A 14,047-nucleotide genomic window follows, 5' to 3' on the forward strand; every position below is an offset into this window, starting at 1 on the left:
TTACTTTTGTCGGCTATAGGAGCTGTTGATGTTCAGGACCTGAACCTAATAATCTTCGATCTATAAAATAGTACACCACATTTGCCTCATCAAACGGCTTTCCAGATTCCAGTGATAGTCAAAAACAGGCCTATTCATCAGACTGTAATTGATGAGCGAGCCTCAACGTGTATTATGTCAATACGGTGTTGGAGATCTCTTGGTTCTCCTTCGCTAAATCAATCCCCGACGATTCTAAAGGCCTTTGATGGCCGTGGGTTTCATCCTTTTGGCATTCTACAGGATTTTCCTATAGGGGTTGAAGGAAAAACCGTTAGTCTAGATGTGGAGGTGGTTGATGCCCCTCTAGATTACAACCTTCTCTTGGGTCGAAGTTGGTCTTACGCTATGACAGCGGTCGTTTCATCGGTCTTTCGAGTAATAAAGTTTCCACACAATGGGAAGATCGTAACAATAGACCAGCTGGCTTACTTTTCATCCGACAAGGGTCTCTTTGGAGAGTATTCAGCATGTCGGTAAAACGACTATCCCATATAAGGATGTTGGAGTAGGATTAGTTAAAGATGCCGGTTTACTAGGAACTTTTCCTTTTCCTCCGATCAACGCATCATCTTCATTTCCAACCATTCATATGATTACATCGGACACTATTATTTATGATGATCCTTGGATTGTCCCTTCTGAATCTGAGATAGACTCGTTTGGTAATGCCATGCCTTTGAGTCCATATGAGATTGCCTATGAAGCCGTGCAGTCGTTTGCCGACCCATGTTCAACCGAAAATGACTTAATGAATGTGGTCCGTGAGGAATCACTTTTCACATCAACCTCGAATTTAACTATGTTTTCTGAACTTGTTCACTCTGATGAGCAAATTCGTGAAATTCTATGTGTAGATGATTTACCATGGGAAGATCTCCATCACTGATCTTCGTTTTTACCTGAGACTGATCGTTTTGAAAATGATTTATCATCAATTTTTACAATTGAATATGTCAAGGAACCTCAGAATCCAATGAAACATCCTGATTTAGAGTTAAATTTGGGAAACATCTCTCGAACTATTCCTATTGACATTTCGGTTAAGCCCAGAATTGTTGAGAACATTCATATAGGTGCCTCGTGTATAGATGACGAAATTCAGTTATATAAGGCCCTATTTCAAGAATTCCGCGGCGTGTTTGCCTGGTCCTATGAGGAAATGCCAGGAATTGATCCCGCGATTGTTGTTCATGAAATCAAGACTTACCTGGACGCTAAACCCATCTGGCAACGTTTGCGTCAGATTCACCCACGAAACGCTGCTACAATTAAAGCAGAAGTTGAAAAATTGTTGAAAGCAGGTTTCATTTATCCGATCCCGTTAACGGATTGGTTATCGAATATTGTTCTGGTTAACAAAAAATAGGGAACAATAAGAATATGCATCGATTATAGGGACATTAATCGAGCCTGTCCAAAGGACAATTACCCAACTCCCTATATCGATCAAATCATTGATGATTGTGCCGGCAGCGAAATATTTTCCTTCATGGACGGCTTTTCTTGATACAATCAAATCAATATTCTACTTGCTGATCAACCAAAAACGGCTTTCATTTGTCCATGGGGGACATTTGCTTATTGCAAATTACCTTTTGGGCTTAAGAATGCCGGAGAAACTTTTCAAAGGGTGATGTCTTATGCGTTTCATGACATCAAACACATTGTGCAACCGTATCTCGATGACTTTCCTGCTCATTCCTTACATCGAGCTGATCACCTCGTCCATTTACGAGCAATTTTTATGAGGTGTAGGCATTATCGGATTCGGTTGAACCCACACAAATGTGTCTTCTGTATAGAAACAGGTTGATTACTGGGATTTGTAGTTTCGAAAGCCGGCATTCGCGTTGATCCCTCGAAGGTCGAAGTTATCATCAAATTGCCTCCTCCTTCGAGTCTTCGCCAACTCCAAAGTTTGCAAGGGAAAGCAAACTTTTTACGACGATTCATTCCTAACTACACCGAGGTTACAAAGGGTTTTACTCGGTTGTTGAAGCAAAACACTCCATTCTATTGGGATGAGATAGCTCAGAAATATTTTGATGCACTCAAACACGCGTTGACCCATGCACCATTGTTGCATCCTCCCAACTACAACCAGGATTACTTCTTGTATCTCGTTGCCTCTCATTCCACCATTGGAATGGTCTTCGTTCAGGAAGATGAATTCAGAACGGAACATGTGATATATTACCTTAGTCGAACTTTAAATCCAACTGAGCTAAAATACTCACATGTGGAGAAATTGGCATTGGCAGTTGTTCAAGCTGTCCAACGTTTTCGTCACTACATTCTACTACGCAAAACTACGGTAATTTCGGATTGCAACCCTATGATCTACATTTTGACCAAGCAATTGCTAGGGGGCAAGTACTCTAAATGGATCGTTATCCTGCAGGAGTTCGACTTGGAATTTGAGAAATCTAAGTCTAAGAAATCTTTAGTTTTTACGGAGTTAATGTGTGACTTCCCACGTGCTGACACGGAAACTATGGCGGAGGAGCCCATTGCGGATGAATCCTTGTTTCTAATCAGCACTTTAGATCCGTGGTATGAGGATATCATCGTTTATCTCCAGACCCAATCCTTTCGGCCAAAAATATCAAGGTCAGAACGTCGGAAAATTCGATTCCAGTCCCAACAATTCAGGATTATTGGAGATACTCTTTATCACCGTGGGGCGGATTCTGTTTTTCGACGTTGCTTAACTCACGAGGAAGCTGAAAGGGTTATAAATGACTATCACTCTGGAGCATGTGGCGTCATATGTCTGGGTTTGCCACAGCCCAAAAGATATTGCGCGCTGGCTACTTCTGGTCATCTTTATTTAAAGATTGTATTATGGCGGTCCGAAAATGCCACAACTGCCAGATTTTTGATCGTAAGATGCGCGCTCCACCTGCTCCTCTCCACCCTATAATTGTCGTTGGTCCTTTTGCCAAATGGGGTATCGATTTTATTACATGTAACCCTCACTCGGCCGAAGGGCATGCGTATATCATCCTTGCGGTAGATTATTTTACTAAGTGGGCTGAGGCAATGCCTACATTTGAGGCAGATGGCAATACAGCTGTAATTTTCATGATCAATCATATAATTGCTAGGTTTGGTGTCCTGCAAGCGATAATCACTGATCATGGGCATCATTTTCGAAACGTTATGATTACCGAACTTACCGAACTTACAAGCCAGCTTGGTTTACGTCACAATAGTTCAACCCCTTATTATCCACAAGCGAATGGTCTGGTTGAATCCATCAACAATGTTTTAGTTATCATGATCCAATGAATCATTGGGATTCATTGGTCGAATTGGCACAACATGCTATTTTCAGCACTTTGAGCGTACCGAACTTCAGTAAAAACATCAACAGGGTTCACTCCTTTCCAACTCGTCTATGGTTTAGAAGCTGTGTTACCCATTGAATGCGAAATCCCGTCACTGCAAATGGCCATCGAGTTACTTCCAGCCACTTCCAAAGAGGAAAAGTGTTTGTTATACTTGGCTCAGTTAGATGAGAATCAACGTGATGCTGCGTTGGCGATCGAGACTCACGCAAAACGAATGAAAGCTCAGTATGATCGAAATATGACCCCTCGAAATTTTTCGGAAGGAGATCTAGTCTTAGTTTACGATCAAGCTAATGATAAATTAGGTGCTGGAAAATTCGTTCCTATGTGGCATGGTCCCTATGTTGTCAAGCGAAAGCTAGCCAAAGGGGCCTATGAATTGGTAGACTTTGACGGGGACTCTTTGGCTAAACCCAGAAATGGCCTTTACTTGAAGAGGTATTATGCTTAAAAGAATGGGTATGGAGATTTGTAGTTAGGATAGTTTTTCTTTCTAGCTGGTGTGTTTTAGTTTAAACAGTGTGCTTAGCTTAAAGAGTGTTTTTTTTCATTATTCCTACTTATCTTGGTTTTACTCTTGATATTGCAGATGTCTATGCCTCTCCAAACATACATTGGTTTCGCGGATGGTGCTTGTCGTAATACATGGAACATCTCTTCCGCAGCTTGGGTTATCTATTCACCCTTTGACGAGTTAGTATCTATGCATGGGCTAAGCCTCGGTCAAACAACAAACAACATTACCGAGTATAGTGCAGTGATTGAGTTATTATCTGAATCTATTTCATTTGGGATTCGGAGTTTGATAGTGAGGTTAGATTCTGAACACGTTGTATTACACCTTAATAGAGTGTATTCCATTAGAAATCCAATGTTATTAAGATTATTTTTGTGAGTGTGTCTCTTGGAACGTGAATTTGATTATATTGAATATCAGCATATTCCAAGATCTTTAAATACATTAGCAGATGCAATTGCTTATCGAATGTTAAATAGACATTTGCAGTAATCATACATGTAAATTTAAAACCATTCCATAACATGATTTACAAGATAAGCCGGTAATAGTGATATATATATAGGAGTGTGTCAAAAAACACATCGTCCTCGATCATAGGTTAAAAAGAACCTTATGATTGGAAAAAATGATAAGTACAAAAAACAAAAATGTCACATGTGCCCACAATAGGCGATCATCCTATCACTGGTGATGATCTCTATAAGAGACCACTACACGGGCCACCTTGCAAAGGAACCTCCTAAAAGGTCCCGGGACCCCAATCACATAGCGCTGAAGTCGACGAGGAATGTCATCTATAGTGGTCTCAGGAATATCTCCTGTCAAGCGCTCGAGATGACCCTCCAACTCGGCCAAAACCTCTGCTGATTCATCCTGTGGGGCTGGCGCGGGTGCAACTGGTTGCCTCCTCTCGTAAGGTCAGAGAGCGGATGGTCATTGTGGACCCACATCTGCATTTGAAATTTTTACTATCAGTTTTGAGACGATAAAAGAAAAATAACAAAAATTAAAATAGAAAAAATGTTGAAAAGGATTTTACCTGACTCGTCCCACTGCTCTCCTGGTGGAAGAACCATGTCTGGGTCACCACGAAAATCTATCCCAGTGTAAGGGAAGTCCTGAATAGAAAACACCTGGTTTTCCAGCCATTGGAAATACTCAGGTTTGAATCGAGCAACCTCTGTCCTCTCGTCCGGGTGATGGGCCATAATTGCGACCCATCGCATCAGTTTTGGCTCTCGAGGAAGCCCAGCTCTGACAGTAAGGTGCTGTGGGATCAGCATAGGAACCCTCTCTAGGCCAAAACTCACAACCAAAGCCCCATAACCAAAGGTCTTTAGTTGTCCGTATTTGGCCCTGGTCAGTTGGCCTTTCAGATTGGCCAACACGGCATCGCACCAGTTGAAGATGGTGCCTCGAAAGCAGTCAACTACCATACGCATCTGGGATCTAGTGGCAATATGTAATGCGGCAGCTCCGCAAAGTCTGGTGACAATGAACGCAATCACCATGAGCTCAGGACGGGATATGGTCTTTATGTCTATCCCTTTGTCTCTAGCTTGGCTGTTGTAGTACTCTAGCCTGAGGCTATCAACAGACTCGCCACCTGGCCTAGCCCCAAACAGAGTCAAGTCTTAACCTCTCTCAGGCAAACCAGTCAAGAAATATATGTCCGCCGGCTCGATTTTGAGCTGGTGGCCACCAATGAAGAAGCACTGGTCCTGTATGCTCCATCTGTCAACCAACCATTGTAAGAAATCCACCTGAGCCCTCATGCCAGGAATGGCCCAGTATTTGTACAATCCGCATGCCCTCAAAGCATCAAGTGAAGGATGATGATTCCATGCGGCGGCATCCACATCCTCAATCTCTCGTTCACGCCAATCTAGCATGATGTACTCTCTGCATCAAGCATAAAGACAAATTAAATTGCTAGAAATTATTTTGTGTGGTCCATTTCTGAGAATTTTTGTGTTAAAAACCCTTGCGGCGGGGACTGCACCCTCCGGGTTAGACACAATGTGTGGGACCACACTTTGTCTACATGGAAGGTGCGGACCCCGAGCTTTTTCCCAATGGAGAAAAAGTCGGGGTCCGCAGGCCCGCAATGGTAAACCTGTGGGCCCCCGCGCGTGGGTTTTGTGCCTAAAAACCCTCCCAAAAATGAAATAAATGACTAAAACAAAATATTAAACAGTTAAAAATGAAGAGTGGGATGATGTGGATTACCTGGAGAAGACAGCGTTCGATTCCGACGGTTGGATTTTCCGCAATCTTCACGGGGAGTTTTCTGAGTAAAAGCACTATTTTCTCACCCAAACTAAAACAGTAAAAATGAATTGACAAAAGCCCTTTTTATAAGTTTTTTGAGTAAATAAATTACAAATTTGTTTATGTTTCACTTTGAAAAGGTATTTTGCGACATTTTTATCCATTTCAAACAGGTATGAGTAATGTTTGTGTTTTTTTGCAGAATAAAGGATTATTCAGGCAAAATCTATCATTTTCGATGAAAAAAACATGTAGAGTCATCTTTAAGCTCTTTTCTGACTCCTAAAACATGAAAATATTGTCGAGTGTTTCTTTTAAACTTGTTAAAACGGAATTAAAAGACGGTCCACTTACAGCTCTTTTCCGACTGTAAAAACATGAAAAGATTGCTGGATTTTTGTCGTTTCAAATTCGATATCGGTCATAAAACGACGTGTTGCTGATCAATTTTTTACTTTTTTGGGTCAAAGGCACTAATGACGAAAAGTACTCCTTGGTCGTAAAAGATCAAGCGGTTCTCTCAAGTATTATTTTATAATTTTTCGGGCTTGGGAGACACAAATTTACGAAAAAGGTCAACCCTGGAGTCTTCTTAAGTTTTTCAGACTCTCTAAAATTGAAAAACGCCGAGTTTCTCCTATACTGGACTCGTTAAAATTTCACAGTAAAGGACCTGTTCAATTACAAACAGGAATGAACCACTCCTTCTTGGGGTTCAAATTTAAAATAAGTTGGACTCATCTGAAGGATGAGCTTATAATCAAGCAGATGTTATCCTCCTCAAGCTTGTCAAAAATAAAGAGGTACTTTCTAGAAATGGTGGGGGAAAAGAGAGAAAAAATGAGCCTGTTTGTCATACTTTGTAACCACTCTTGAACACGACACTTTTATTCACCTGGGTTGGGAAATCCTTTGCCTAACAGTTGATCAAACCACATTGAAAGTCTTCAGTCGGTTTCTGGGTATTAACTTTGGGTCAATTGTCACCAAGCCATCTGTCGTGTCGTTATGTGTTCAAGAGGTCACTGCCAATAAGCCATTCATCTGCAAAATATCTGTCATTCATCTTGACCATCCCTGAGTCAGTCCTTGCAGCTAAATTTCTTCAACTTGAACTATGATTTCGTGTTGTGCGCTTGCCTACAACGGATCGCTTTCTATCAACATCAGCTCATTATCTAGAAAGATGATCTAGGAATTGTCAGTACCTTGAGATCTGCATGCCTCAATGGCAGGTTTCTCGCCTTTGACGACAGTTTACATCATTGACTTTCGATCAAACGATTCCATGACATGTTCGACATCAACACATTTATTCGCATCTCATGGATTGAACTGGGTACTTTGAGAGCCATTGACATCACTGGTGGTTTCTCTCACACTTGTTAAGAGTTTACATCATTGACTGGTAATCAAGTGGTTTCTACCATGTTCGACATCAACACATTAATTCGCATGGATAGAATCGTACTATTTCGGGAAGTAGAAATGAAGACCCTGGATCTAGTTTCCACAATCCAGGTTGCGAGGAATTTTGTATTCATTATATAATGGACTATTCATAAACAGATGGCTGCATCCATACTGTGTCCACATGAGTCTATACTTGTGATGTTTTACAAGATCATTCCTGTATCAGAGCAGTAGTTAGTTTTTCTAGTCAGTTTTGATCTGAGTATGGGAATGCCTACCTCAGCGATGATATCATATCATATATATATCTTGCATTGAATGTTTTTACAGGTTCCAACCGAGCTCTCCACAAGATGATCCTCGAAATGATAAAGTACTTCACTCTTCCTAAATGATAAGAAATCCTCATCTACTACAGACTTCGCACTTTAGGGGGCAATCAGTTACACAAAAATATCGTCACCATGATTATTTGCAGTCAGTATGGGTCTATCATCACTTGTACTGTCCTCCTAAGCAAGTCTCAGACCTCAACTCTTCAAATCAAGCTTTGGAAATGAGAGAAAGACATTAAAAATTAATGTAACTCTGGTTCCGCACTTTCTCTCATGGTCACCTGCAGTCTTGCACCTTTTGTGTACAAAACCTGCGGACCTACCCACTCTGTCCCTAACGGCGTAGGTGCGGACCCCTATGAAAGTCAAAAGGCACAAGTTTTATCTTAAAAAACTCACTTTGGGTTAATTCTAGAGGTTTCTAGAAGGAATTTTGATGTGGATTGTTCGCTCTGAGGTGGTTCATGCATCCCAAAAGAGAAGGAGCTAATCCCTTGATGAGAGGAGCTATCCCTTTGAAGGAGGGCTTTATCCCTTTGAAGGAGGACCTAGTAACCTCCCTCCATTGCACTATAAATACAGGCATTGGGCTGGTTGCTAGAGAGGTTAGAAGCTGAACATTTTTGGGGGTAAATGCTGGTGGAATCAAGACTTCCTAGTTGAGCTTAAGAAGAGAGATCACACATCTTTTTAGCTTCATTTGGGAGTGAGTGAAACTTGTCAAAGTAGAGGAGACTACTTGCTAGACCCTGGGAGGAGCTTGTACAGCGTCAAGGCAAAGGTTGTAAAGTTCTTCTTCTTTTGAATTAATACAATCAAACTCATTTTTCTCAACAAGTATCTTATGTTATTTGTTTCATGGACTCTTTGACTTTCATGTTAAATATGTTTTATGCAATTGGCTTTTCAGGTGCTATTTGATTTGTTTGCCTTGTTCGAGTTTGCAGATTCGCGAAAAGGAGCTCATTTGGATCAAAGGAGCGAGGGCATCCACAAGCTTGCGTTGGACCTAAGGTAGGCCCTAAAAACACTTGTTTGCTATTGTTTATCAAAGCATATTTAGAGAAAGATAGTGTCTGGTTGGTTTGCTCGTCATTAGGTCTTCTTTAGATTCCAGGAAGGTCTATCTTGTCCGCAAGATTGACTTATTCCGTGTGACACCAAGAACTAACACAAAGGTTGTACTTGGGTAAGTATGCGAAATCTTCCTTTCTGGATTGAGACATTAGAGTTGGAGCAATCTTGGAGCGAGTTCAGTCAGATGTTTGTGGACCTTTCTCTACAGCCTCCGCCGCTAAACAAAGGTACTATGTTATTTTTATTGATGGTTTTCTCGTAGATGATGGATCTACTTTATGAAAAAGAAGGATCAGACCTTCTTGAGGTTTTGTGAGTTTAAAGCCTTGGCAAAGAAAGAATCTGGAAAGAAAATAAAATCATTGCGTAGCGACAATTGTGAAGAGTATGTCTCCCAACAGTTTAAAGACTTCTGTGTTGCAGAAGGTATTAAACAGGAATTGACGACACCCCATAAACCACAGCAGAATGGGGTGGCCGAAAGGAAGAACAGATCGATTGTGGGAGCTGCTCAAGTGATGTTACATGACCAAAACCTACCACTGCATTTGTGGGTTGAGGCATGCAATACAACAGTATACTTGCAGAACAGAAGCCCGCAACATATACTGGGAATGAAGACACCTATGGAGGCCTATTCCAGGAAGCGACCTGATGTAAGTCACTTCCAAATCTTTGGAGCATCAGTTTACTGTCATGTGACCAAAGATGCCAGGAAGAAGCTAGACCCAATAGCTGAGTTGGTAATACTTGTGGGGTACATGGATACACCCCACAAATATCGAGTGTACCTACCTTCCACTCAGAGGATAGTGGTATGCAGGGATTTGAAGTTTGACGAGCAAAAAGTCATGCGCTTATTACTTGAGAGGGAGCTTGAGTTCCATGTAGATGAGGAACCTTCTGTTCCTAAGGAGGAGGAGCCTCAGATTGATGTGGAGCATCCGCATGTAGAGGATCCGGGAGTGGATACATCCACTCATGCTGAGACTTCCGGAGATGGGAGAAATGCTCAAGGGAAGCTAACAGGTTGATGCTGGATGTGCGAGAGAATGTGAGATAGCCATCTTCTTAATGAAGATAGAGGAGGTCACCAAAGCGGTACACTGGGTACATGGCCCTGGTTGGGGAGTGTGTAGATACTAAACCTTCTTCATTCGAGGAGGTAGTGCAACAACCAATCTGGTTTGATACAATGGTAGAGGAGTACGACTCTATCATTCAGAACAGTGTGTGGGATGCTGTCCCAAGGCCTCAGGGCAAGTTAGTGGTGAGTTCCAGATGGCTTTACAAGGTAAAGCAAGCAGCTGATGGCAACGTTGAGAAACATAAGTCAAGGTTTGTTTCCTGGGGTTTATCACAGGTCGAGGGGATCGACTACGATGAGACTTTTGCTCCTGTAGAAAGGTACTCATTGATTAGATTGATATTAGCACTATCAGCTCAGATGGGGTGGAAGATCCACCAGATGGATGTGAAAATAACATTCCTCAATGGGAATATTGAGGAGGATGTGTACATTGAGCAGACAGAAGGTTTCGAAACCTTTGATCATGAGTCGCATGTGTGTAGACTCAAGATGGCTCTATATGGGTTGAAGCAAGCACCCCGTGCTTTGTACACCAGTATCAACAACTATTTCACTGGTTTGGGCTTCACCACGAGTGAAGTAGATGCAAACCTTTACCACATCATGGTAGAAGGTAAACCATTGATCATTTTCTTTATGTCGATGATCTAATTTTGACAGGTGATGATCAACTAATACAGTCTTGTAAGGAGGACCTTGCAAGAGAGTCTGAGATGAAGGGCATGGGCCTTATGCACTACTTTCTAGGCATGGAGGTGTGTCAAAAACATGGGGAAGTATTTGTGTCTCAAGGCAAGTGTGCCAATGAGATACTGAGGTGCTTTCACATGGAGAAGTGAAAGCCCATGTAGATTCCTCTTGTTGGGAACTGGAGGAAGCAGGATGCTACTTCAGGTGAGGTAGTAGCTGCTATTGTTTGTCGTCAGCTGGTGGGTTCACTTATGTATCTGGTGAACACACGACCCAAATTATGCTTTGTGGTGAACCAGCTGAGTCAAGCTATGGTTCAACCTACCAAGCTGTTTTGGAAGGCAGCAAAGCATGTGCTGAGATACCTTAAAGGCACATCTCAGTTTGGATTATGGTACAAATGGTCAGAGAGAGTAAAGATTCAGGGCTTCACATATGCAGATTGGGCAGGGAGTCCATCAAACTAGAAGATCACTTTTGGAGGAATCTTCAAACTTGGTTCAGCTACAGTTTCCTGGTACAGTAGGAAATAGAGATCAGTTGCACTTAGCTCAGCAAAGACTGAATACATGGCTGCTAGTCAGGCTGCATGTGAGGCCATTTGGATGCGAAAGATTCTAGTGGGATTGTTTGGTCAGATGATGGATCCTATAGTGATCTATTGTGATAACCAGATTTGTATCAAACTCTCTGAGAGTCCAGATTTTCATGATAGGTCCAAGCACATTGATATTCGATATCACCATCTTCGAGACTGTGTGGTCAAGAGGATCATGTTGTTGCTGTATGTTTCGACCAAGGAACAAGATGCAGATATTTTGACTAAGGCATTGTCAAAATGTACTTTTGAGTTCCACAGAGACAACATTGGGCTTATTGATAATCCATTTCTTGTTGAGAGGGAGTGTTGAAAATAGCAACAAGAAATGCTAAAATTAAAATTGCTAAAAATAGCACTGTTATAAATAGCAATTCAGCCAGTTTTGGTCTTAGCCACAATGGATGGAAAAATGGAAGTGCTAAGAATAACATTTTATAAATAGCATGTCGGGATACCTTCCTATTTTAGTCAGTCCCTAAACTAAAATAGTGAAGTAAAATTTGAATTTGATCTTAGGAGCTCTTTGTAAAATAATTAATTAATTTGTCTTGAGTTAATTAGTTAAGGAAAATCAAACATGAAGTCTATGTGGGGACATGCAACAGCTTCTCCATTAATTGAGGAATTTATCCATCAGTTAAGGAGATAAGGATGAGGTGTAATTAGTTGGCTAAGTTAACTGAGTCAAGTCTAGTTAGATTAATTCAAACAGTTTGTTGAATTAATATAAGTTCAGTTAGTTAATGCTTGCATGCATGTAACTACTGCACTTCAGATAACTGAGTATTCTCTCATAAATAACTCATGCATGTCAATTAAGATAAAGACCCAGTTGAGATCAGATGGAGGGGCAGTGTACTATCAGTTGCTAGAATATTCCATTGTGAATATTCCTTGCATGCAGAAGGGATTCTTTTCTCGAGGATTGCATAGTCACTTCTTCAGGTTTAGTGAGGGTGATGAGGTCAATTCACACATGTGGCTTCACTGGACCCTAAGAAAACATGCGCAAGGGAATAGGAGGCTTGGAGGGCTTGAGGAGGACATATACTATGTCTATTAAGTCTGTGAGCTGTATTGTTTGATTGCAGAGAGAGCAGGATAGCTTGAGTGCTGATTCTTTTTGTAACTTGAACAAGATTTTCACTTGTATGATAATATAGAGATTGGGGTTTTAGGCTGAGGCTTTCCCCGGGTTATTTCTTCTGTGTTATGGGTGATTGATTTATCATTCTCAGTTATATGTGTTCTCTTGATCTTGCTCAATTCAATTAAGCTTCCGCAAAGTGTTGTAGAAGTAGATCTTGTATTGTGTTTTAGTATATTGCATAATATTTTGATCTACAGTGGGAATTTCTACACAAATTATATTTCTAATATATACTGAATTGGGGTCAGAGTGGCGAAGTGTGTGCACACATGTAATACAACTCACTGTATAAAGGTTGAAGAAGATATCATACATTAATAATTATATGAACCTAATAAATTGGTTAATGGGACTAGTACCCAGAAGTACATCTAGGGTAAATAAATAATGGGAGTGTAAAAGAAGCTCCTAGAGCTTCTTGATTAATAGCAGTAAGACAATTTTAAATACAAGCTCAAGGTCACATTTTGAAGTTCAGTCAAATTCCAACATGTAAATTATTGCAACTCAAAGTTCAAAAACTTGATGTGCACATCCATCTAGATATAGATGAGGTTCTATTAATATCGCACAAATAGGAACCTTTCAAATCTACAACAAGAAGAAGATGCTTCCAGTAGAATGACTGTAGATATTACAAATGTACTTCTTATGGGAAGTGATAAGATAAAAATGATTTGTGTGCTTCTACTATATATATAAACAATTTTACATGCTTTACAAAAACAAAAATGACAAACATATTAGATTTGGTGATGCTCAATGCACAAGTAGAAATAGCACAATTTAGAGCAACCTGATGAATAACAAGAATTGTACACTAAAATCAAAACAATTTTGTCTGAATTAATACACAAATTCTTGGTAAACCCAAAAGGTTTCACATTAATACAACGTATGATGATCTAAGGATCTTATGCTAGTAGTAAAATAATACATGCACCATGTAAGCTGCGACATATAAAAAAAGGTTCTTGAAGAGAGGGAATAAAAAACTATGCAACAACTCATTATTAAATCAGTAGGATGCTTTAATAACCATATTGTATGGCTAAGTGGCACGGGTAAGAAAAATGGTTGTGTACAAAGATAATTGGTTTCGATAAAATGATATCTAGCAACCTATTCAAATTAATTGGCAATTGTACAATCTGATATGCATAGTTTACCACTATTTCCTATCAAGAAATTTTGGAGAATTTTGCATGTCAGATTGCATTGATAGTGTTGTCTATTTCTGAATATGACAACATAACAATGATTGCATAAACTATTTATTTTAATGAATTTGATAATTGATAAATGAGTAATATTCTCTTGTTTTCCAGGGGTAATTTAATGTTTAAGGTGAGGTGTAAACATGTAAATGACCTAGATTCACCCCCTAGTACACTTAGTGCCTAAAAACTTAGAGGGCTTTGCATTGAAAGCATTGTAACCCTCATTCATGACTCATGTATAGGAGGTGTATGTACTTCCATACTTATTATTTGATTGAATTCGGA

The sequence above is a fragment of the Pinus tabuliformis genome, chromosome 8, assembly GCF_031772625.1.
Source record: "Pinus tabuliformis cultivar Carrire ecotype Pingquan chromosome 8, CPIR1, whole genome shotgun sequence".
Classification (NCBI taxonomy): domain Eukaryota; kingdom Viridiplantae; phylum Streptophyta; class Pinopsida; order Pinales; family Pinaceae; genus Pinus; species Pinus tabuliformis.